General features: G+C 33.0%; 1 pseudogene across 1 annotated transcript in view; it reads right to left on the reverse strand.

Moving 5' to 3' along the window:
* LOC143238459 (uncharacterized) overlaps positions 1-22421 on the reverse strand; it is a 26091-nt pseudogene continuing 3670 nt past the window's right edge. The window contains exon 2 of the transcript XR_013020586.1: positions 1-5760. The product of XR_013020586.1 is annotated as an uncharacterized LOC143238459 (transcript). The remainder of the gene's footprint in view (positions 5761-22421) is intronic.

Here is a 22421-nt window from a genome sequence, read left to right on the forward strand (position 1 = left end):
CAGAAAATAAACTAGTTTATTGCTTCAATTTGGTTTCTAAGAATACACAAGTTATAGCTGCATAGGACTAGATTCATTTTACAAGCTTCAATTCTGATACATTAAATGGGCAGTAAAAACATTCTACAAAGTGCATGTACAAGGTATTGATGCTAACATGTTTAAACTTTTATTGATAGAAGAACTTTAAAGTTTTATGGCTAAGTAGTCAGTCATCAGACTTTAGATATCTAAAAAATCAGTCCTTTCACAAAGCATTTGCTAATCATCAAATATTACAGTTTGTTATTGTATATTCCAAACGTACAAAGATGATACAATCCATCATGAGCGTGGTACTTTGATTTTCATTTTACTTTCGATTTTCATCTGAGTTTTATCACACTTTTGTTTTATTTTTAAATAAGCACATAAAAAAAAACCATTGAGGGGCGCCAACAAGTACACAAGTTAATATAAGGAAGACTATTTAGAACAATAAAAAAACACGCATATCACAAACACAATTAAACAATCTTACTCCCCCAACTCCTTATTCATAAATCTGGCAAATTGCCAAAAATAGGACAGACGTTTTGTTCAATTCTGAAAGTTCACAATGATTTAAACCTATTTTCTAGTTTTTACTAGATGCGTGTATAATGGGTTTTAATATTTATTTAAATCTGCAAAACTTACATGGATATAAGGTGACTAGTAACAAAGTTAAACGTATTATTTATTGCTATACATTCAATCTGATCATTTTCGTAAAGATTAAATATAATGAATAAAAACTAGTACAAATATAAAGTTAATAACCACATTTCCTCACGTAAATCGCACCAAGCCCTTCATTATAATACGAATAGTAACACACGTTGAGCCAAAGTCAATTATAATAAGAAATGCATTCTTTTCAATCCTTGTCTTGCATACGAATGCCCAAAAGATCTTCACATCTTAAAATTTTACCATACAAATAACTTCATGACTGATTAGAGAATCTTTTCTCCTTTTAGTTCTAAACTTAGTTTGTTTTTGTTTTCCGATGGCAAAAAAAACAAATTAATCCAACGAAAATTAAGTACGTTTTAAAACGACAGCCATAACTGATTCAGTAAACGAAAATATTTTGATAAATTAATAAATAATAGAAAATATATTCATCTGTACACTCATCTATAAAAATGAAAATATATAAATAATTTGTGGATATAATAATAATTTATAAATTGCTTCATAAAAGTATTAAAATATTCTCAAACTCAAAATTGCATTTGTTGTCATGGGAACCCGTTTTCTACCAAATGATGCATTCATTTCCTGCAAAACTTTTCTATTGGCTGAAAAGGATGAAATGTGTTTAAATATTTCCAGAAATGAACAGCTGTTGAAACGTATATGTGTGTGTTTTTACTAGTCTTTACAACTACGCTGTTCACCAACTGTGTGCTGTATGTTAACTATACTGTTTACTAGCTTTACTAACCGTATACTAGTACTCGCTACAGTGACTATATGCTGAATGTTAACTATACTAACTGTATGCTGTTTGCTAGCTCTATTAACCGTATACTGATACTTGCTACAATAACAGTATGCTGGATGCTAGCGACAGTGACCGTACAATGAATGCTGTATGTTGTCTAGAGTGTCTGAACGATAAAAACACGATTGTTTAATAAACGTAAGTAGGTGACCTTTAGAAAAAGAACGTTGATAATAAACCTTGAGTTACCTGTTTCTAAGATTAGTCTAACGATAAATTAAGTAGTATAAAAACAACAACGGGAAAATGGTTCAAAATATTTGTCATACATCTAGCAGAGTATCAAAAGAGGTTATACATACATATACATCACAAATAAAAATACAAACTAAATACATAAATATAACAATAAATATTAATATTCCTCACGGGTCGAGATGAAGAGATTCGTAAACAAATTAGCTTATCAGTTCTTGTTCTTTGTTTGGTGGACTATTTTAAGAAAATAAGGTTTCATTTCATTTTACAGGACCATTCTATGTGGAAACCTGTTATTTGTTTTTAAGGCTAATGTTTCCTCTTTTTTTTACTCACTCTCACTGCTGTTTTATTATGAATATTTTTTCCATTGTGATTTATGCAATGTTGCTGCTATTTGCTATGAATTGGCTTCGATTTGACTAATAATAAAACATCATAAAAACTACAGTCTGGTTTCTAATTCGCCTTTTCTGATGTGCAGAAACTAAGACGCATCAATGTATGCATAACTGGATAATTTAATAATCAGGCTACAGTAGCGTTTCCATAGCAACGGTAGCCATCTTATCGAAGTGTGTTTTTCTTATTATAATTTTAAGCTATTAATGCAGAATTTAGTGTCAATTTGGTTTAAAGAACATGTTTCGTAGTCATCTGTATTAAAAGAAGGAAAATGCTGTGGCGTTCTATGCTCTTTAAAGACAGTGAATCACATGCAGTAGCGGAAATGAAAGAAATTAATGTGGTTCAAAAAATAAACAAGTCCATAAAACTGTAATTTAGCTTTGTTGATAATTGTTTTACATACTGTAGCTACAGTATTGCTTTAATCATGTGACCGATCATAAATGAATTTTGGAAAGATACCTAATTAATAAGAGTGATGGTAGAAATATCACTTGTGTCCATATTTTGAACCATAAAATTAAAAATACCGGATATGCAATATTAAATCGTTCATGCGTTTATCATTAACAAATATAAAATATAAATAACGTTGGATGCAGAAAAGATTCAGTCAAAATAATTTTTGATGCTGTAAAAAAAATTGATGTACAACACTGTAGCCAGTATTGTTACATATCTTCTACTTTTTTCTGTTTTGTTTTACTTTGCCTTTTTTTAAATAATTAGATTCCAATATAATTGATGCGAACACCAGGACTCGACAATACGGTCAGAACCATGATATAAGCAGAAGTGTTAGTGTTTACATACATTTTAGAATGGACTTTTTTAAAATATAACAATTATATTGCAGAACTATTTTCTCTTATGCTTGTATTGTCATTATATTGTTGTTGGCAACGTTCATCCATTTTGTTATGCGATAGTTTTAAGTTATAAGAAATATTAAGTGGCAAAAAAATTAAAACAAGAGAAGTATGCAAGACGAAAGACAACAGTTTGACAAAGTTTAGTTTTGATTTTGTTACTTCAATGATTTGGGGAAAGATATTATTGAACAAAAAGAATTTATTTTAACGTAGAGATGAGTTTCCAAAAGCAGCCCTTTTTTGAAGCGAGGGTAAACGAAAATGTGTTAAAACTAATTGTATATTTTCAGTGATATTAACACTAGTGTCTACAGTGAGCAAAATGGACATCACTATTTCGGTGACAACTTATATTACATTTGTTTTTTTTTAATTTAGTTTTTTTTTATAATCACACTGTACACTGAATGTCTCAGTTTTGATTTGTGCTTACGTGGAGATCTCTTATTCGTTCATTTTTGGTTGAATTTGTTTTGAATCACAACCCTAATTACAAACCATCCCGTCACGCAATGACCGAACTTTCACTTACAAACACATACATTTCTGCCGCCCTACAGTCAGCGAGTATAGCAGTGTTGACGTATATTGGTGAAAGTCATAATACCTTAAGTTGATATGAACTAATCTGGTATTGAAGTACCACAATGTGCACTAACACCTAAAATATGCTAGAGTTTCAACTTGAGCTTGCTTCTTACTTCTATTGTATGTTTGGTATAACATTCTGGATTTGAATTTTTTTTTTAAAAACAATTTTAACCAAAATGTTCACTCTCGCTACTTAGCTACACTGACATAGCCCTATTAATAGAATTATTTAAGTATTACATAACATGCGTGTCTTGAGAATTTCACGCACTTTTTAGTATAACTTTTTTGTATGTACGTAAATACACACATGTATAAAATGGAGGTAAACCAGATGCACGTGTATGAACAAATATAATGTCTATAGATGTGCATTAAATGTATTTATTGACAAAGTGTTTCAGAAATCAACGGTGCAGCCTGAGGAGTTTCGATGACGTATGCTATACACCTGTATGTGTCAGGTGAATGTGAGGAAGTGTTCACCTTGTGAGGTAAATTATTAAATTAAGTAGTTTGGATTTACGTACAGGAAGAACTTAACTTACCTTCAAATGTAACTTTCTCTATCGGGCACTGAAAAATACACACTATCCAATAGTTATACTGACTAAAATAACCAGACGTTACAGTACACACAATCTGTTCTACTCAAGTGTCCACCTCGCACTTATTTCCTTCGCAGCAACAGACGCAACCAGTAGTATTTAATTAGGCTTAAACACATGCATTAAAAATAATCGTTCAGCTCTAACCAATCAGTGTTTAAAATAAACTCGTCCTTAACGTAGAATAGAAGTTGTTGTATTCATCCGACGGTTTGTGATGGTTGAGTGAAATGGGCAGTAAACGTAAACCTTTCTTGTATAAGTTAACACAGTCAGCAAACCAGGTGATTCTTGTAACCCTTCATACGGTGGAACTTTCCAAAAGATAACAACAAATGACATAAAACATTTAGTTAATTTTACTCAAAAACTATATGATTTGTTATTGCTTACAGTTACTTGCGTGGTTTTATATGCTACTTGCTACATCAATAGATGATCGACTACGGTTCGTTGAATAATTCTCGGGGCTTTTTGTTTCGGTTTTTGTGATCAAATAACTTAAACTGAAACATAAAGACATTTTGAGCATTGATTCACCTTCTCGTCAGAGCAAAACAGAGGGCGCCCGAAATTGTGGAGAAGAAATGTAACATTCGACTAAAACAGAAACCTCTCTATTTTAGCTGGTTGACTTTTTGTAAAGGTTCCAATTTTGTTTTATGTAAGGCTAAGCAAACTTTCCTTTTGTTTGTGGGTTGTGCTCACTCGAAACAACCGATTACAAACCAGCAAAGTGACCGAAGTGGCAATATTTGTTTGATCATCCAACTTCAGCAGTCCTTTGAGTCTTTAAAACAGGAGGACTCGTAGTGTTTGTTCAAGTAGGACTTGAGAGCAAAGGTCTTGTTGCAACGCTGGCAGCGGAAGTGTTTGAAATTGGAATGCGTCTGCATGTGGGCCCTCAAGTTGGAGCGGTCGGCGAAGGTCTTGCCGCAATGGGCACATCCGAACGGTTTTTCCCCCGTATGAGAGCGTAGGTGACCCTGCAATAGCCAAGGTCGAGAGAACGCTTTCCCGCATACAGAACACTTGTGGCTGAGGCTGTGTGTGAGAACGTGCATGGCCAAAGCAGGCATGCTAACGTATATTTTGTCACAAGTCGGGCATTTCTTTGCCAGTTGAGACTCCAGGCTACGATGGGTCTGCTTGTGTCGTGACAGGTTAGACGACGTGGCATAGTGCTTCCCACACTCGGTGCACATATATCGGGGTCTTGTTGTCTGTTCTTCATTTTGGTTCTTCGATTCTTTTCTTCGGCGCGACCTCCCGTCCCTAATGAGGAATGATTCGTATCTGTAAGCTGTAGAATGGCTATCGCCGCTAGAATTTGAACTCTGGGAACACTCGGAGTCCCCACAATACCGCCGTGATTCGATGTCAAGACTTCCGTTTACAGCAGAGTACTCCCCACCGTAAGACTCCTTCTCTCCGCTGTCTCTAGAGCTGACAGAGGTTCCAGACGGTGAGTATAATATCGTTTTATTTGTGGACCTATAGTCAATCTTTTCCTTCATTTCGTCTTGAGTAACCATCACATTTTGACTGTATCCTATAAAGAAATAAAGATGCAGTTGTTACACACTATTGAATATTCTGAACAGAACACCAAACCAATGACATTCCACAGTCCTGAAAGAACCAGTACGCCCCCGTGCAAGGCGTTTTTTCTTATAGCTCCAGAAAAGCAAGTAGTCACGCAAGGCTTCACTGCGAGATAATTAAATTTGCTCGCGAACACTTCACAATCATATCCTAGCACAACTTTCAGCAAATCTCTTCGACAAGTTACTAATATTCAGTGCCTACATGTGGTGACACTTACCTCTTCAAGTACATACTTAGCTAGGTCTGCTCCTTTTGGTGTGAATGTAGAGTTCACCCTAGTTAGATGCTTGCAAACTGCACATTCGAGTTTCATTATTTAAAATAAGTTAAGTACATGTAGCCTACACACCATCAAGTACACGCACTGCCGCAGTGCATAGCAGTCTTTACCCAGTGCTTTGGTTGTCATGTTTGTTAGGATTTGCAGTTCCAGGAAAAAAAAAAAAACGGAAATGAAAAATCAAGAACAAAACTATTAGCTCAAATATTCAATAAAACACTAGAAGGTGTAATATATACATATGATTACAGATATAAACTAACGCCATCAATCTATTGTATAGTTCAACAAAACTAAGTCGTCATCCAATACAGCTTAACAGAACAATTGTTCATCCTATATGGTTCAATAAAACTCATATTTATACTATATAGTTCAATAAAACTAATGTTTATACTGAACAGCTCAAACACTTTTGAAGCATGGAAGGGCAAAAGTTTTTTGTTGTTTTTTTCTTGGGACGAAACTATGGAAACCGTGGGTTGCCTTCAGTTTAGGGTAGAAAGCGATGAGGGCCAGTTGTGTCTTATAAATACTTTTAATATCTGAAAGTAAACAGTGAATTATTTCCTAATATCAATTAATAATATATCACAATTGTTTGTTTACTGTAAAGAACTAGAAATCCATACATATCATCAAAGTGAAAGATTGTCTTGACTGTATTTTTAAAATGCAAATTATTGTAAAAGACAACCGATTATTTAACAATGATCTGGCCACTTCCTACGTAGCTTGGTTTTCGCTGTCTCTTTTGCATAAAAATAATTATACAATGCGTTTGGTAGGGAAACTAAAACACACAGTTCACTAGATACGTTTACAAAGCACTTTGTCTACCAATGTTTCACAAATCTTCTCCACAATGTACTCGACATTGTCTATAAGAATCTAGTTTGTTTTAACGTAAAGAGATAAATTACATAGAATAAGAAATGAGTGATGCTCCTGTGTCCTATATTTTTTCTGACTTATTTGGTTTGCAGGTGTTAACTCTCTTGCAATGGAAGTCATAAGGGCCTACAAATCCTTACTCTAACAGAGAAAATCAATGTGTTTTTAGCTTGCACGCACAACTCCTGCCAGTAATAAATTTTATCGACCAGCACATAAATAACATTAAATAACTTCGAACTTTTAAACCTGGAATGAGGTTGGTGATTTCGGTTTTTCTTTCCTCGAACGCCTGTTTTGCCCAACTCCCCATACTACGTTACCCGCATATATCGTGATATCCACTCAAGTTGTTTGTTCACATTTATGAATTTCATCACAAATGGCTCGTGACATGTGTGTTTTTTTTATATCTGTAAACTTCATGAGAAATTATTACTCATGAAATATACATTCATTCACATTTACGAACCTTATCGGAAATTGCTCATGACATGTATATTTGTTAATATATGTGAACTTTATGAGAAATTATTCTTAATATGTGATTTATAGTTATTGGTTATTATAATTACATCTACTTATATTCATTGTATGAATCAGAAAGACTCAACCAACAACTTACATATAGCAAGATGCATCTTTACGCTTTCCGTAACCCTGCCGTATACGTTTCTATATACACCTTTTGTAGACGTACCATACATAGACTCGTTAAATTCCACATACAGTGTAAAATAAAACGTTACATTATTTAGCAAACGTCTGTGCGTGTGTATATTTTCCCTTATAATTGAAGAACAGTTCAACCGACTGTCAACCAGTTTAGAATTTACCCTTACGACCTCCCGCGGAATGACATAAGTGGCTTGCGTTCGAATCCGACTTCCCATTGTAAACATTAGACCCCCCCTTCTATTTCCGAGTGTTGTGTATGCTTGTAACTGGTGATCAATAGACCTACTGTCACCAAACCTGGCATATATTCTTAAGGCTTCCCAATTAATGGTGTAGAAGGGTCAAATTTCGGATAGTTTCCCTTTGCCCCACCCTCCGGGAGTTCCTATGTCTTCCCCGTTCATTGTGTCCATTCAAACCACTGAGATTGTTTTATTTTTGTAGTTAAGCGTTACAAGCCTGCAGACATAGTGCTGTGCGAGTGGGGGGAACTCTAAACTTAATATCACTAAACTCTTAAGCCCTACCGTAAAGTAACGTGTATCCACCTTATCAGTTAAGTAAGTACATCAACTGGTTAAAGATTATTTACTTAAAAAATGTAAAGAATCGGATGTATTTTGCGTTCACTTTGCTCAATGTTGCTACAAATCTATTCGAGATATTCAAAATCAACAGAAAATGCACAGAATCAGAAAAAAGAAATCCAATAACAAGGACACTTTAAGACGTATAATATTATTAACTATTTATACTTACACGATTATATGAAAAGATATCATGTTTAACACAATATGGTGCCCTATATATAAGTTTTGCGTATAAATCACAGGTTATGAAAATAGTGGTACAAGTTTCAATCAACCCATTTTGTCGTCTAGGTAACTTCAAAAGTTAAAAATGATCTAGACAAACGGAAAATTCTCCACATACTTACAAACTGTTTTGCCTATTATTTTGTTAGGTCATCCCTGACAATAGAACTGTCTTACTAACTTAAACACTCTCTAAATTACTAATGAAAGAAATATGGTGGTAATTACACACTTGTATGGTTCGTGTAACGAGCCCGTGAATGTAAAGAAAACACCAGCAAATCTCACAGAATGTAATGTCCTGTTAAGGGTATCAAGGAATTAATTGGTAGCTGTCCTTTAAATCTCTAGAGTACCTAGCGGCGAGAAAGTACGTTAAAAGCTGTTCGCAAGAACCGAATACTCCTCTTTAAATAAATAAGCTTTGTTCAATCTCGTTAGCCTTGGTTTAGCCTTTGCTTGAAATACCGAGTAACCAATGAATTCATCGAAGACATTCTGATGCAGAGCAACAGAGGCAAAAAGATTAAAAAAGAGATACAACCTCCATGTTTTTAATCCTTCTAAATCGGTAAAGGCATCATGAGCGAGTTGTTTACTGATTACAAATAAAAGATGAGAAAATTTATACTGGGAGTTAAACTAGAGCATAGTAGGCTTAAGGAAAGGTTTTTTAAAAAAAAAAGAACGAGAACTAATATCTTGTTTAATTTATTTAATAAAGAATCTACCATTAAGAAATACGCTAAGTAACGTATTTAGGTAGGGACTAGAGGGGGCTCAGCCCCAGAGCCCATGGCCTTAATGGAGGCCCATCGATAACTTTATTCCATGTAAGTTTACATGGAATGTGGGGCCCCCAGAAATTATTAATCTCTGAGCTCACACAGCCTTAAATCTGTCACTAAATATGCTTGTTTGTCTCGCAGGTGGTTCAGTTGTAAGTTTACTGTCTTACAACGCTAAAATACGAGATTCGAATTCAGCAGTGGACAGATCACAGAATGCTCATTTTGTAGCTCTTTGCTAGAACAAAGAAAGTTTAATGTTTTTGCTTTCGAGCGATTTTGTGTAGAAAACGTTAGCTCTAACAAAATCCGGAAATGTTCTTCCATTAGCGAAACCACCATCACAGAATTGTCGAATATTATCGTGTAACATAATCAGTCCTTCTTATAGAATTACATGCGCAGAACATATAAATTCAAATGACATTCGAATAAAGTACTAAATTACTCAAAAAAATAACTCAAACAAGACCCAAATCCTTCTTTTCAGTCTTTGAAAGTGTGTAAAATTAATGTACCCATTTGATTAAAAATGAAAGGTAGATTTTACGTTGTGACACATTGAGTTGTCAAATGTGCGTGAATATTCCATGCATAAACAAGTTCAGAGGCACCTAAGTTACAGCGCCATCTATATTACTTGTAAATTTTATTTAAAATTTTAATTATTAATTCATGCAACTCATGTAAATATTTTTACCGTTATACATGACCCACAAACTCGTCGTAATAACAGGAGGATGAGATGTTTATAACCCTTGTTGTTGCTTTAAAGGTTAAGTTAATTATTTGTTGTTGCTTTAATAGTTAAATTAATTATTAGTTTGTTTATCGCAAAGCTACATGAGGGCTATCTACGCTAGCAGTCCCTAGTTTAACAGTAAAAGATTAGAGGGAAGGCAGCTAGTCATCACCATCCACCGCCAAGTCTTTGGCTAGCTACTCCTTTACCAACACCTAGTGGGGTTTATCGCCACTTTATAACGCCCTAACGGCTAAAAGGGCGAGCGTGTTTGGTGGAATAGGTATTCGAATCTGCAACCCTCAAATTATGAGTCAAACGCCATAACCACCTGGCCATGCTGGGCCTAATTTTGTTTAAAATAGTTTTAAATTATTGGCAATGGCTTTTTTCTCAAACTGTAACTGTGTATCATTATATTCATCATATCAGTAAAGGATGATCAAAAAATAGTAGATAAAAAACACACTCCTTCTGCTATCGTCTAGTTAAGAGTTGCCTTGACTACAATGTCGTCTTCAATGAAACTTAGGTAAACCTGAATCTCCGTAACATTTGAAACATCTGTAGTTTACCTTTTAACAACTAGGAAAGAGTGTTTATTTATTTGTGTACTTTCAAGTTTCGTGGTTTTTTTATTATTTTCTCTTGCATATGCTCGATGGTTAATTAACACGTTAGTGGATAATATGTAAGTATCTTTAAACTTGTATTAATTCTAATCGCAGGCTAGGATTATATATCATAAAAGTCGCCCCATAGATCTTATATTGGATTGGCCAAGTGTCTACGTCACCACGTCCCTGAAACGTGGATCATACCCATATGAGTATGTATGGGTGATACAGAGGTATGAACAAGACTGTATCAGCTGGGCGTTAATCTTCGCTTGAATACGTAAAATGAGCACAATTACTAACATAAGTAGTCTAGAATTATGGGATACCACAAATAGGCTTTGTTCTGACTTAAAAACGTGGAGTCGACTGAATCTAGTAGTCACTGAGAAAGATACTAGTTTATTTCGAAACGTATGTTAGATCCTCAAACACTGTAACAACTTCAACATTTTGTTTATGTTTACAACAAGCGGTACAACTTCAACATATTTTTATGTTTAATTGTCCAACAATAACCGGTACAAGTTCTGCAGTTAATATGTTTAATTGTCTTACAATAAAGGGTACACCATCTAAAGTTTACATGTTTAAGTATCCTACAATAGCTGGTATCATGTTGTTTTAATTTTAGGTAGTGTAACACTTTCTCAGCAGCAGTTAAATGTCATGAGAACTGGAGCTGGCTATTAATCCCTCCTATTTGAACAAACGAATAAAGGTTAGCAAATCCTGACACGTTGTTGCTGCTATTCACATGTTTATTCGGTATATTTTTAAAGTTTAAGCGTTCTATAACAGCTGGTATAAGTTCAACATAACTATAATAGATAGTATAACTTAAATCCTTAAAGAATTTCAAACCCTTACGTAGATTTTTATTCTGCTCCGATCGTTTAACAATTTCCTCTTTTCCTGCTTTTCTCTGTTGTGCGGTGTACGTTTATTTACTAAGTAAAAAAACTGCAAAAAGCAAATATACCCCTTTCATCCCCCATGCTTACCTTATCTCGTGCGAGAAACCTTACTGAGATAATCTGTAGATATACGAAAATATCGATCTTTCTCACTCTATTCAATGGCTGTGCAGAAGGAGCTTTATTCTATTGGTAGAACTGAATATTATGTCTATAGAGACGGTATATTTTTTATCTGTGTCAATACCAATAACATCTCAGCTTTTGCTAATCCTTACTCGTGTAACTCAAACAGTAAAGGTTTGAAAATACACATCTCTTGGTATGCGATTGCAGAATAGTACGAGGAAAAATGTTACAACTTGTTTAAGATATATAAAATTGCTTCATGTGTCTGTCTATATAAATGATTAATTAACTCAGGTTTGAACTGTTTAACCTTTGACAATTTTGCTGTCTACTATCAATTTAACTTCAGGTATCTTAAACACGATTATTTTAAGAGATATCATGTTACAATTAGAGTGAGCAAAACTTAGAATTCTTGATTTATGTCTTCCATGAAATGTCGGTAGTTCTGTAACAATGAGTTTCAAGTAAGTGAAATGTATTGTTAATTTTGATAAAATAAATAAATTACATATCATTAGTTGAAACTTTTCACACGGTTCGTATTTTTTTCTTATAGCAAAGCCACATCAGACTCTCTGCTGTGTCCACCAAGGGTAAATGAACCCCTGGTTTGAGCGTTTTAAATCCAAAGATTTACCACTGTCCCAGCGGGGAACTGGTTTTAAAGGAGCTGATGCTAAATTTGGTAGCTTATTTGCTAAATAAACGCAATAGTTTCAAATCTTCAGATGGTTTGTAAAATAAAATAGTGGTATTAGTTTTGATATGTTAACGCTAAACAAATAAAACGTTATTAATTTGAAAGGTTCAAAAGGTTTTAGACGAGTTGGAGTTAGGTTTGAAATATTAAAAAGTTCATTTACTAACTGAAACGTTATTAGACCCAGCACGGTTTGGTGACTAGAAACTCGACGAGCGAGGAGCGGGTCCGAATCCCATCATCAAATATTCTCGTCCTTTCAACTGTGGAGGCGTTATAAAGTTATGGTCAATCCCACTTTTCGTTGATAAAGAGTAGATCAAGCATTGGTGGTAGATTATGTTAATCAGCTGTCTACCCGAAAGTCTGTCATTTCTACTTCAGAGACAGCTAGCGTAGATAGCCCTCGGATAGCTTTGCGAGCAATTCAATCAACAAATCAGTAAAGTACTGTTAGTTTTGAACTGCTAGTTTGTTGAATAAACAAAGTATAATGTGGTTTAAAACCTTGAACAAGTAAACATGTTAAATAAAGTATTCCTTGTTTTTAAACAATGAAATGATGAATACATGAAGTAATAATAAACAATTAAATTTTGATGGTGGTGTTTTTAATAAGTTGTGTGTTGTCAAGCTTGAAATATTTTAGTCTACGGCTGGTAATTTGCTTTAGTAAGGAATTATTACTTTTAAAGTGATGATTTTAGTAACTAAAGTTTGTTAGTTTTAAGGTAATGATTTCAGTAACTAAAGCATAATTAGTTTTGAAGTGATGATTTCGGTAATTAAAGCACTATTAGTTTTGAAGTGATGACTTCGGTAACTAAAAGTTGTTAGGTTTGTAAATTTGTGTTGTAGTTTTTAAACTCTTCGTAATTCTAATCAGTTTGGTTAATTAATTTTATAAACAATTTAGTAGACAATTTTTGGTAATTCTGTAACTGTAGACTTCGTTTTTGGAAATATATAAGCTGATGTTTTTAATTCCTATCAATACAAGCAATGGAGACTTATACACGTTCACTCCCTTTCCCAATGTAGTTAGAAAGTATTGATTTAAATTTAAATTATATCATCCTTATAATTATAATTAAAATTGAAATTTGTTAGTTTTAAAGCAAAGCTACAATGGGCTATGTGCTGTGTCCACCGTGGAGAATCGAACTTCGGATTTTAGCATTGTAATTTCGTAGACTTATCTTTTGCCATCCTACCAGCAACTGGACATTTGTGGTATACTTCGATACATCAGATTTTCAGCTAATTAAATTTCACTAACATTTCTGACATATGCCTCTATATATATTTTTTTTATTATTTCGGAACTTATGATTACAGAGGCCTGTGAAATTAAACTTCATGAAAATTGTTTTAATTTTAATAACTGATTTTCCTTAATTCAGATACAAGATCTCGAACATGATTTTTTTTTATCACGTAAAGATTTTTTTACAAATCGGGAAGAAAAAAAATTTATACACAGATCATATTTACAACTTATTTACCATAAATATAACAGTATTTGTTTGGATCATTTACACAACCTCTTGTTGACATAGTGATGAATAAATAATATTGAAAATAAGAAAAAAGAATATCAAAGTGCACGCACAAACATATACTATCCAGAAATGAAAAAGCCTGTTAACTGTTTATATACTAGTGGTGTATTTCTTGTGGTTTCTAGAACGATCGGTAAGACTCTCACGTCGTGATTGGTCTACAGACATCTACAGCATAACAAATTGTGGCCCGATTATGTAAAAGTACATATGGCGTTTTGTAAAAAATCTGTACGTGATGGATAAAAATGGATATCATTTTCGGATTAAGCGTACAACAATTATTATAGAACATGTAGACTTTTTAAGACAGTAAAACCGTCGGAAGTCTGTGTTGTTGGTATTTATATATTTGTAAGAAAACTGTTTCTAAAAAAGTTATAATTGTATTTTTATTTTAGATAAAAGTGTCATTAATTCTTACTGTGAAACACACAATGAGACCAGTTTGTCTAACATCTTCACATCATTAAAGAACATATTGAAAAGAGCTTTATTAACATGTTAGAATCACGTAATAATTGTGAATATTTTACCTGTAAAATGTAATAATAATATAGACTGTATGTCCGTGTTAAATCTTTTTTATGAATTTATACATACTTTGTAAAGAGAGTATACCATCATTCACAATATAATAGTGTAAACTTTATATATTGTAGAGTATGTTTTCAGGTATGTCTGCTTAGGTATCACTTACTTCAATATAGTAAAGAGTATGTTCTGTTGCTGGAAGAACTTCCTGTGCATCAACTTTGTAAACTCGCTTATTTTCAATACAATGTGTATTTGTAAACCCAGCTACCTACCTTTTTCCCACTTACCTATTTACCTACCTACCTTCCTAAATATTTATCTCCTTAACCACCTATTTATATGTTTACCTATGTACCTAGCTATCAGTCTTCCTAAATACTTCCTTACCTATCTAATTACTTACCAAGCTACCTTTTATGAACTTAATTATCTACCTACTTATCTACTTATCTATCTGCCTACTTACCTATCTATGAATCTACCTAATTATCTACTTATTTATGCTTACACACTTGTCTATCTTTATATTACCTATGTATTTATCTACCTATCTATGAGGCTACAAGTCTGTCTGTCTACTTACATATATGACTACATTTCTCTGTCTTTATGGTTGTAAGTAATACATAAAAAAAAAGGATTACCGGAAATCAAACAAGTTAAATGTGTGCATTTTCAATAACATTCTAATTTTCTTACAAAGGTTATTTTGTTACATATTACACCGCTTGAGGGCATAGCTACTCATTTACTAGTTAAACAACAAATGAATTGTGTGAAGCGAGAATAAGAATAGGACAGTTCCGTGACAGAAGACCAACCTAACCAGTTGTTACAGGTATGAACCAACAGGTTTCTCTTTACTGTATTTTGGCTACAACTCTTCCTTTAATTTGATCAGACGTTCGCTGTTTCGTAGTAAAGAAGAATCTGTGAGAAGATATTTCAAAATTCACCGTTTCGTTAATGTTCACGTTGTCAATTTAATAAAATAATGTGTGATGATTAAATAAACTACAAACAAAACTGAACGTCCGAGCGCACGAAGAGCGTCGCGAAAATTTTATCTAACCAACAATAATAACCACAAAATCTTTGAAATCCTTTGTTTCAAAAAATTCCGAAGATATTCCATTTCTTTCAAACTTTAATGAGATCGTTCAATTTTCATGTGACTTATGATATTCTTATTGATTACTAAGCGTTACCTTTCTGCTATATTATTAAATTAAAATCTTTGGCAGGAATTTTACGTTTTATCCTGCGTTTTGTTTAATAAAATTATTTCTTCTTGTATTCTTTACCATTTACAATGCATCGTTTGAAATTGAATAATATTTTCATGACGTCAAAATGACGTACATCAAGCCAATGTTTTTATGATTTTTTTTACCAATCAACTAAACATAATTCAATGCACTCGAAAAATGAAAAGTGTTGGAATTTTCCGTTCAATGGTCTACAGTCGTAGTAGCGCTATCAACCATAGGTTATTTGAATTATTCATACGGGTCTCTGAAACTGTAGAAAGAATGTGGAATGAAAAAAGGAATATTTACGCAGAAAGAAACATCCATTATGTATCTCATCAAGGTACTGTTTAGACTTATTTTATTTGGTGCTATCAATACGATATGGACACTTTTCAAAGATACAAACGAACCAGGAAGAAAAACGACGCACTGGAAAAACTCTCTTTTTAAATCATATTTATACCATATACCATATGATCTTTATAACAGTGTTTTGGAATCGATTTTCTCGGTTTTATTTGTTACCAGGTTAACTGAATCGAAATATTTTTCCTGTGTTAACAATAAAGATTTCTTGTACCGCCCGTGACTTAAAAATCACAGAGTACTAATGGTTCCTACTTCTAATATAAAGAAAAATGTATTAAAATGATATTTCAAATAAAAATACAATAAAGAAGACAAATACTGTCTTTTACTTAAGGTGTCGTTATATAAGTTAAATTTGCATATAACGTATTCTAAATTACATATTCAAGCCGAGGAAAGTATCTGTTGTAGGAAATAACCGTTTCTGTATTACAATGGAGTAATACCCACAAGAGCTACTTTTAATGTTAATATATGCAAAATCAGTGTTCAGAGTTGAAAACCTTTTCATGGAACCAGATGCTATTCTTTTTTAAACATTTACATATTATGAATCGCTAATTATTAATATACATAATGTCAATACATGTTTGTAAGTCAAGTCGATACTTTCTTACAAAGCAATAGCGTAATACAGAAAATGCTAATCTACAGGCGTAACCTTTCTTCAACATAATACTTTTATATCTAACACCCTGATATCTTACATTGTGTAGCTCTGGAACACAGATATCTTTCTTTATAGATATGAAAAGTATAGTCGTCTTTCCTTAATATTCTTACACGTTTCTATTTTCACTTCGCTGTAGAAAATTGTTTACTTTGATGTTATTAGATTTTTAATCTAATGACGAAGAGACAAAGTTTGAAGAGGTATATTTACTTTATCTATCGTGACAAGAAACGGGAGATAAACTGTATTTGGTCTGATAATGTTATAAAATGTATATAACTATTTACAGTCACGGAAAGGTGTATTTTATTATCCTACTTTTTTCACACTTTCCTTCAAGAACATCGTTAGTTTTGAGGCCCTAATGCAAATGGATGCAAAAGTTTTTAATGAACAATGCAATATTGTCTGATCGTCAGATCAACAGATTTGTAGACTGTCTATGTATCGTACCGGTTGTCTGATTGTCAGATCAACAGATTTGTAGGCTTGCTAGAACAGTTGAAGTTAACCAGTCTGCAGAGACTGGCTGTGTAAAACAACAGAAGGGTAAAGTTAGGAAGAAACCTTCCACAGTATTTGAGAGTTGTATTCTCAAACATGTGAGCCTGCAGAATCGTCAAGTGTCGTCCACCGATTTCTAAAGAATATGATAGGAAATGTCAGGAGTCACTGTCGTCTCGCGCTCCGTTAATTGTAGCCTTTGTTCAACCGGCCTTCCAATAAGACGTCTGAGAAAGGAACCTAGCCACTCCAACAAGATGAGGCTCAACTAGATCGCATAGCAATATGAAGCAAAGCGATCTTTTCGGACGAACATATGTTAAACCTGTAAGGGTCTGTTGAAAAATCGGACGAACCAAAGTTAAACCTGCACGGATCTGATGAGAAGCACTTTGTACGATGCCGATGTAAAAAAGAGTTTCAAGCAGGATATTTGTTTGAATGCAAACTTGAATCATCCGCAAAGTCAGAGGACGTATCTATGGAAAGCACTTTCAAGTACCTTGAGATTCTAAAATCCCAGTTGAAGATTATTTTAGTGGAGCTGACTAGTAAACATTTCAGGTTGATTCTCTTCAATGCCACAGGGCTACAAAAGTTTGAAATATTCATATAATCTGTGTTGTATACATGAAATAAAAAGGAACATTCACTCTACGTGTTTTCAAAATACATCTTACATTTATTTCATTGCTTCAAGTGAAGGACTATCTTCGAAAGGGAAGGATCAAGACACTACACTGGTCAGACAGCAGTCCACATCTAAACCATATGGAAGACTTCTGGAAGATAATAGATAAAAAGGGGCAAGAGAAGAAGCACCTTGGAAGTGAAGGAAGCTTTAATCCACATGTGGTACCATGAACTCGCTCCCACCTACATTCAGTCCCTCGTGTACTTCATATCACGACAACGTCAAGCATTTATCAAAATCAGATGAGTCACAACCAAATATTAAAAAAAGAACATATAATGTAATTACTTATATTAATGGTGTTATTTTTAAACCTAGGTTTTCTTACCCAGAGGACATATTCTTATTTGCCAAGTATTTGTTTATTTTTCACTGTAACACGTTTGTCACGGCGAATTTGTAAATAAATATGTACACCTGTCTTTGGATGAGTGAAATACGGATCAGCTCACACCACACAATGTACATAACCGGTTTACACTAGTTGTTACGTTTTTCACAATTCAGAGTTTTGTGAAAAATTACAGGAACCAAGAAAAGCACAAAAAGCAAATTGTAATTATTCTTTTCAGTACTGTGTAAGAACGTATAAACCGACGTCATGTAGCGATACTAGTGTCTGTTTCAGAGAACATCAGATTAACTAGACCGAGAATGGAAAAAAATATATACTCATTGAGGTGACAATTCGTCGGATTTAAACAGGTATGAACACAGGCACAGAGAAAAGACTTCTAAAACTTTCATAAGCGATTTTCTGTTTATTTGTTTTCTCGACGAAAGAAAGAAAGTAACATGAAGATATTTCGAGGGTAGATAAACGTTTTTCCTGTTGTATGACTGGTTTTATTTCCTTCAGTTCATATTCCAAGCAATGTCACATGAAAAGTGTAAATCACAGATTAAACATTTTATGACAAACCCTTAGTTGTGCAGTAAGATTAATTCAAAAAGTGTCCTGAAATGTTTTTGAAACGTAGTAGCATGTAAAAAGCAAAATGTTTCTTTATAAAGCAAAAAAAAAATCGTTTACTCTGATAAACACATTTAAAATTGATAGTTATGTTTCATTATTTTCTGTATGTTTATTTTAAAATAGTCTTCGGTATTTCGATTACTTACAACTGCTTTCCTAACAAATAATGACTTTCTTCATGTCCACTCAAACTTTCTCTTCACATCTTTCAATGTTTCATCAACGTTTCCTTGTGTCAACGCTTGTTTCTCTCCTACCAACAATTCCTCTTCTTACAGTATTAGATTTCTCATCACCGTTTTACTTCAACGCAAGCTGCATTCCTAACAACGGTTTACTTCATATCAACGTTTCTTCGTATCAACACTAGTAATCTTCCTAACAACGATAAACTTTTCGTCACATTTTATTCGCGTCAACGCAAAATTTCTATAATTTATTTAAAACTCTTCAAAAGATTATTATTGACTACTACAGCCTACAGCCGGTACATCAAATGTTTTCTTACGGTTGTAATTAATACCTGCAGTATACGAGAATATAAGCAATCCGCGACTCGTGTTATTATTTATTCACGAGGCTTTAGATCCAGTTTGATTTGGATGAAGATTATACACTGTACTATACGCTTAACATGTTTAACGTTCTGACTCAAAATACAAACATGAATTTTAAATTAATATAAAGTACATTTAAATTGTATGCAAGTCCACACGCCAGTTAAACAATGCTGATGTATTATGCATTCCATTTCGTCTCACTGAGACTACTATACCATAATGCGTTGGGTCTGTGCACTTTTATCACTATATAGAATTCCTGATCGCCTTTCTTCTATAGCAAATCAGAAATACGGTTGTTGCAAGATAAACGTGTTTCATTAACTCTCTCTAAAAGCTATAATACTAGTCATTGTGTTAGAATTAAATTCATTAAAACACGAAGTGGAATAATTTTACGTTTATGTTTCTTCTTTGTAGAAATCTCGAAGATATATGTTGGTCAGTTGTTAGCATTTTCTTTCTGTGTATGAACAAATAAATATATACACAATTTACTTTAATTAACATTGTGAAATTTCTGAGCTTTCACGGAGCTTATCTTTTAAATAGAGAAAAGGAAACATAGAACTAAATTAGCAAAGCCTCTACTGTATTTAAAAATATCATTAAGTGAGAACTATCGTGATCCTATACCCCCTTCCTTTCCCTTCGTGTAATGAGATACATCTTTTCTATTCTTGTATTTAATTCACTTCGTAATTAATTAAAACACCACTCTTTCAATTATCTAGAATTTTCGCTGCTATGCATCCTTTCACCTTGGAACATTTTAACCGAAAAAGTAAATACAAAACCACGTTAAACCAGTAGTTCTGGAGGAATCTATGTAATGCTTGTTTGTCCGTGAAGTGGTTGTATTTTATTTAACTACAGTAAGTTCAAGACTACGACGTCGTTTCAACATTATCTTAAGACATGCTTGACGAATTAGGTAAGGAATATTTCTAGGCTGTTGGTTTTTATACGGTCATGTACTGAAACTTTGTTTCTGCAATACTTAAAACGTTCAACTTACAAAAGGCAGTGCTGTGACTTTCTGTCTTATGTGTTCATCACATCGGATAATCAATGTCTCGTTGTTAAAAACAAGTTCAAATAACTTAACAGATTAGTGAATGCTGTTATTATATGAAAAAAAGTAATTATTAAACTACTGTAGGAGTAAAAATACCTAAAAATCCATTATCTGAGCAGGTTGTAAGAACGGTGTAACTAGATTTCAATAATAATAGCTGAGAATAAAGTAACAAATTGTTAAATTGAGGAAGTAAAACAGCGTATGTCGATATCTCCGTAAAAATTAGTAATAATAATTAAATTTGTTGTTATCTGAAAAGTTACTAAGTATGCTTCAACTAAAAACAAAGATAAAGTGTATTTTTATATGAGAAGTTAATAATAATCTTTAAACTGTAACTGAAAAGTAAATGAAATACATTACTTTCTGAGAAAGTAGTGATAGCAACTAAAGTCTACTGTTTCCTCAGAAAAATAATAATAATAGCAGAACAATATCACTAACTCAGAAAATAGTAATAATACCTAAACCATACTATTAAATGAGAAGGTAATAACAACGGTAACTGATTTTCATAGCTACTTTAGGATGCAATAATAATAACTAGGTGCTACTGTTTCCCTAGAAGGTAATATAACAACTACAGCCTATGGTTATTTGTAAGGTAAAATAACAACTAGAGCCTATGGTTATTTGTAAAGTATTATAACAACTAGATCCTATGGTTATTTGTAAGGTAATATAACAATTAGAGCCTATGGTTAATTGTAAGGTATTATAACAATTAGAGCCTATGGTTATTTGTAAGGTAAAATAACAACTAGAGCCTATGGTTATTTGTAAGGTAGTGTAACAACTAGAGCCTATTGTTATTTGTAAGGTAAAATAACAACTAGAGCCTATGGTTATTTGTAAGGTAGTATAACAACTAGAGCCTATTGTTATTTGTAAGGTAAAATAACAACTAGAGCCTATGGTTATTTGTAAGGTAGTATAACAACTAGAGCTTATTGTTATTTGTAAGGTAAAATAACAACTAGAAGCTACGGTTATTTGTAAGGTATTATAACAACTAGAGCCTATTGTTATTTGTAAGGTATTATAACAACTAGAGCCTATGGTTATTTGTAAGGTAGTATAACAACTAGAACCTATGGTTATTTGTAAGGTATTATAACAACTAGAGCCTATGGTTATTTGTAAGGTATTATAACAACTAGAGCCTATGGTTATTTGTAAGGTAATATAACAATTAGAGCCTATGGTTAATTGTAAGGTATTATAACAATTAGAGCCTATGGTTATTTGTAAGGTATTATAACAACTAGAGCCTATGGTTATTTGTAAGGTAGTATAACAACTAGAGCTTATTGTTATTTGTAAGGTAAAATAACAACTAGAAGCCATGGTTATTTGTAAGGTATTATAACAACTAGAGCCTATTGTTATTTGTAAGGTATTATAACAACTAGAGCCTATTGTTATTTGTAAGGTAGTATAACAACTAGAGCTTATTGTTATTTGTAAGGTAAAATAACAACTAGAAGCTATGGTTATTTGTAAGGTAGTATAACAACTAGAGCTTATTGTTATTTGTAAGGTAAAATAACAACTAGAGCCTATGGTTATTTGTAAGGTATTATAACAACTAGAGCCTATTGTTATTTGTAAGGTATTATAACAACTAGAGCCTATTGTTATTTGTAAGGTAAAATAACAACTAGAGCCTATGGTTATTTGTAAGGTATTATAACAACTAGAGCCTATTGTTATTTGTAAGGTATTATAACAACTAGAGCCTATTGTTATTTGTAAGGTAAAATAACAACTAGAGCCTATGGTTATTTGTAAGGTAAAATAACAACTAGAGCCTATGGTTATTTGTAAGGTAAA

This window comes from Tachypleus tridentatus, chromosome 13 (assembly GCF_004210375.1).
Source record: "Tachypleus tridentatus isolate NWPU-2018 chromosome 13, ASM421037v1, whole genome shotgun sequence".
NCBI classification, from domain to species: Eukaryota; Metazoa; Arthropoda; class Merostomata; order Xiphosura; family Limulidae; genus Tachypleus; species Tachypleus tridentatus.